The sequence below is a fragment of the Capsicum annuum genome, chromosome 5, assembly GCF_002878395.1.
Source record: "Capsicum annuum cultivar UCD-10X-F1 chromosome 5, UCD10Xv1.1, whole genome shotgun sequence".
NCBI lineage: Eukaryota > Viridiplantae > Streptophyta > Magnoliopsida > Solanales > Solanaceae > Capsicum > Capsicum annuum.
The window spans coordinates 188,630,412-188,635,768 of NC_061115.1; positions in this window are offsets into that span (position 1 = coordinate 188,630,412).

The window sequence follows — 5,357 nt, forward strand, 5'->3', positions numbered from 1 at the left end:
TCAAGGAAACTCAGTAAATTTAGTTAGCTCCGCTAAATAATACCACTAGTATCAGTTCAGTTAATCAGTATCAGTAGAGCTAATCAGTTCAGTTTAGCTTAGGTATCCAGTCAGTGTCTTTCGGATGGGAGTAGGATTCATCATCGAGTGAGCCTAGGGATGGGGACTCAATTGCTAGAAATAACGAAGATCCTTAAAAGCAATCCCTAAGTTCCAGAACTATGTAGCTAGCTTTGGTATGAGATGTCACCCATTAGATAGGACTGGCATACTCAGGGGTCACCCGTTAGCACATTTATATGTATAGGACTAATCAAAGGAGTCACCCGCTAGATTAGGACTGACTCTAAAATAGTTATTTTTACTGGTGGGGCGGTACTGATACCCTTATATTCAAGACAGAGATTAGACCCCAGTCGGCTTAGCATGGGGCATGTCAGTTAGATGAATATATCCCACAGTTTCAGTTACAGATTCAGGACTGTCAGATACAGTCAACTCAGTTCAGTAGTATAGATTCAGTACTGTTAGAGACAGTTAATCCTTATCATTATAAATAGAATAGACTTTAAGATCACCCATTAGATAGGACTGATCTCAACTATAGTTAATTAGTATCAGAATCATCAGATTTAAAGATCACCCGCTAGATAGGACTGATCTCAAATTCAGTTACTCCATATAGAACAGAACTCAGATAGTTCTATCAAAACTCAGACTGTTAAATACAGTTGCTCAGTATCAGTTACATCGGTCTTGTCGATTATCACAGTTATATCAGTTATGTCAGTTGTCATAGCTTATGTTATAAGTATTTAGTTTCAGAACTGTTAGACACAGTCAATTAGACGAGTTCTTTATAATTTGAACTGTCAGAAATAGTCATTCATCTATTCAGTATCTAAGTATCAGTAAAGTCATGTCATCAGTATTCAGACTCAACAGCCAGTATCACCACGAGTTTTGTTATAGTTGCTTATGCATGTATGTATTCTCACATTCATATTAGTTAGCATTGTTCATGCATATAACCCTTTGCATTTATCCTACCTCACTCGTATACTCAATATATTCAGATGTACTAATGCATTTGTTCTATGGTGCTTTATCTTATGTTACACTATAGGTTCAGAGGCACGTGTTCCAGATCAGCAGTAGCATTTCAGTCACAGAGTTGCAGTGAGTCCTCATCCATTTGAGGATGATATTATTTTATTTCATTTATTATTTTAGTTTATTTTTGCTAGATGGAGTTAGTTGGAGACATGTTCCTTCAACTCTTAACTCAGACAATATTTAAAGGCTTTCAGATTTAGTTCAGATTTGGTTCAGACTTCAGCTATTTTTAGGTATTTCCCATCTATATGGATATTACGTTTGTCATATATTTTATTCAGTTGAACCTTATGATTTATTATTTATGTTTTTCCATATTATTACATCATATATTGCAGTGTACAAGTATAGATATCAGTCATGGGTTAGCTTGTGGTCTTTCGGGGTCATAAGCACCGTGTAGCATTTCAGTTAAGAAAATTGAGGTGTTACAAACTTGGTATCAGTGCCTAAGGTTCATTAGATTCCTAGGAAGTTTGAAAGCCGCATCTAGTAGAGTCTTGTACATGCGTGTGTTGTGCACCACACTTATGTGCAAGAGGCTATGAGATGTTTTAAGAATAGTTTCCCTTCTTTTAGTATTTATGTCATGCCAGTGAGCATAATATTAAGTCACTCTCAATCTAATCCATTTCTCTCTTTCTTCTACAGAACATGCCTCTTAAAAAAAGAAACGGTAATCAGTCAACCCCTTATCTTAAAGACCCTTTGGGCGATCATGTTTCTCATGCGGAGTTCAGGACCGTATTCACCACTCTTGCTCAGTTAGTTGCTAACCAGAATGAGTGACCAGCTATCATTTCAGCCAATCCAGTGGCAAATTTAGCTGCAGCTAGAATTCAAGACTTTACTCGAATAAATCCTCCTTCTTTCATGGGGTCTAAGTCAGATGAAGACCCACAAAAGTTCTTAGATCAGATTCAAAAAGTGATAGATATTATGGGGTGACTGCTGTGGAAAGTGCTGAGTTAGCTGCATATCAGTTGCAGGATGTGTCTCATACTTGGTACAAATAATGAAAGTCAGAAAGGTTAGATGAAGCAGGTTCTATAGAGTGGGAGGAGTTTGTCTCTGCTTTCCTTGATAGATTTTCTAAAGCTTAGAGAAGCTAAGGTGCTAGATTTCATTAACCTCAGGTAGGGCAGTATGACAGTGAAAGAGTATTCTCTTAGGTTTACTCAATTAGCCTGATATGCCAGTAGAGCCAAGATAAGTAAGTTCATGTTAGGGATGTAAAATAGCATGGTAAATAAGTGCAGATCTGCCATGTTGAATAGTGATATGAATTTATCCAGACTTATGACTCATGCTCAGCAGATAGAGGAGCAGAAGATTAGAATGAGGGAGAGACAGAGTAAGAGGGCAAGGACAGGTAGTTTTAGCTTTGCTCAGCCTAAGTCACAGGATGGTAACCGTTCTCAGCATAGTCAGAAGTTTTTAGCCCCAGATCCATCCTCAGCTAGTGCACCAGCACATAAGTCCAAATATGACTGTCATGATAGAGCATTAGGCTTCGAGGCCCAGGGTAGTAAGAATAAAATTCTTACTAATCTGCTTTGTGAAGGGTGTGGTAAGAATCACCTAGGTGCAGGTAGTGCAGGTAGTGATGTACGCTTTGGGTGTGGAAAGATAGGCCATAAGATGCGAGAGTGTAGAGTTCTAGCATAGAGAGGTAAAGAGTTGCATCAGCCAGGCACCAAAAGTGGTCAGCGTCAGAATAGACTTTATGCACTCCAGGCCCGTCATGATCCGAAAAGTTTCCCTGACCTAGATTCGGGTACGTTACCAGTCTTTCATGTTCATGGTATGCATTGTTAGATCTCTTTCTCTAATTTGGACATATGTTTCAGCATGAGTTAGTTAGTAAAGCCAGCAAGTCAGTTTAGCAATCGACCAGTTAGATTTGTATAGTTTGTTTCCTCATCCTTGCATCTATTCATGTAATCCAAGATCTTAGGGAATGTAACTATTCCAAGTAGAACCTCCTAGTAGTTGCAAGTTCAGTTCAGTTCATGCATCATGCATTAGTCCCAGACTCCCGAGGTTCAGTTATAATCTAGTTCATAGATGTGTTGTGTATCACCTCAACTTCATCAATATCTCAGTAATGTCAGTCCAGCATCCTTTAAGGGACATAGTGTCCCAAGAGGGGGAGATACACTATAGCCCCTAAACTTTTATGATTTAAATATGTCATTTTCTTTGATGAATCTATCTTGGAAGAAGTATTACTTATGATCCGAACCTCTAGCTCCAAAACTCAGCAGTAATCCATGTACTCAATGGCTCAGTTTAGTCCAAGATACGATACTCTATCCATGTCATGCATTCATGTATCACATTTCAGACTTAGTTATGTTCTTATGTTTCCGTTCATACATATTGAGTGATTAATCTCAGACTCATCAATATTTTCAGTTCAAGGTGACAGTCTTCTTTGATCTTACTCATTCCCATGTTCAGATTTTAGTACCAAACTTTGTATTTAGTTCTATGCTTAGTTTTCAGTTCAAACTTGGTACCTTTACCATTGCATGTTCAGCTGTATGTTCTTGAGCCCGTTTAATCATATATTCACCCATCAGATATACGTGATCAGCTTATTAGTACTTTTTGTCATGCATTTATGTATCATGTCAGTTGTATAATCATGCATCCGATATGCATGGATTCAGCTCATCCATTACGCATCAGATATGCATTCTTATTATGAGAAACTCAATTCATCAGAACACTTAGTCATGCATTTATGAATCAGTTACTCATGCATCAGAAATGCATGTTCAGAATGATGTATTCAGCTTATCAGTCATGTCAGTCTCGAAACCATATTTCAATAGTGTGTGTATTGTATGTACTTCAGTTGATCTTTTCTTCCATCTCCGTCATTCTCATTCGAAGATGAATGTTCCCAAGGGGGAGATATTGTAATACTCTGAAAAATCCAAACCAATATTAGCACCACATTTTGTAATACCCGTGTCTTTTTCCTAGCTAAAAATCATCTCAAGGATGTTAGGACTTACTTTAAAATGAAAACCTATATTAGTAAACATGGTATTTTTTGATATTTTCACTTTCTATCACGTGGGAAATTGAGTTAGCTTTCCAACGGTACTAATTTTGTCCAAATCCGACATCAGACAAGGAAGTTATGAACGTTTTACTTGGAACTGTCGGAAATGCCCAGGTATGACGGCCAAGTTGATGAACCTCCACATAAGTGACAGACCGCCACTTTGACCGCTACAGCCAAGGCAGTTGAGCCACATACTGGATAAGGATAGATGGACGAGTTGACGAACGAGTTGATGAACCGTCAAAGTTGTGACGAACCGTCATCCATACTGTCAACTCTTATCCAGTGAACCCCATTTCTAGTCCATGTCTGATGGGCTAAGTGACGGACCATCAAGTGTCTGATGGACCGTCAGTCGGACTGTCACACGCCATGTTCAGTTTATTTTTAGGTCGTTTTAACAAGGGTATTTTGGTCACTTACCACTCGCCTATGTATCCAGATGAGTTTGAATTCAGTCATTTTGCTCATTGTTATTCGACAAACAAAAACTAGGGTTTCTCTATGAATTTAATCCCCAAGAACAAGACCCAATCCTCTTCAAGAATCAAAGGATTTCAATCCCTTCAAGTTAAAAAACATCAAGAACCCTGAGTCAGGTATGCGTAGTGTTCATCCATGGATCCCTTTCATCCATGGAGCTCAAGAATCATGTTTTAAATTATAAATTATGATTTTATTATTGTGTTATGACTATATTCATGTTGATGATTGTTGTTTGGATTCAAGGTTGTATCTTGATGTGTTTTTCATGAAGCATGTGAGTAGGTTAGTTAAACCCCATGAATTTTGGATGGATTAAGATTGTCAAATTGATAAGTACACCTATGCCCAAAGTTATGCATGTAAGGTGTTTGATAAAATGCCAAGAACGATAGAATCCATGTTTTTATGACTTAATAGTGCTTAAATGACAAGCCCATGTTCTATTCTTTATGATTTCACATAAACTCCACGTTATTATTGTGTGTTATTGCTGTGATATGGAATGAGCATGATATTGAAGAAACATGGGTATATACATGTTATGTGCATCCCCTTCCATGTATAAGATATTGAGAATCAAGGGTAGTATGAAATTCCCTACTTATGATATTGTGAATTGTGGACTCTATTTTTATGATCAAGTTAGTAATGTGTGTCAGTTTCCTTCCATCTAGTC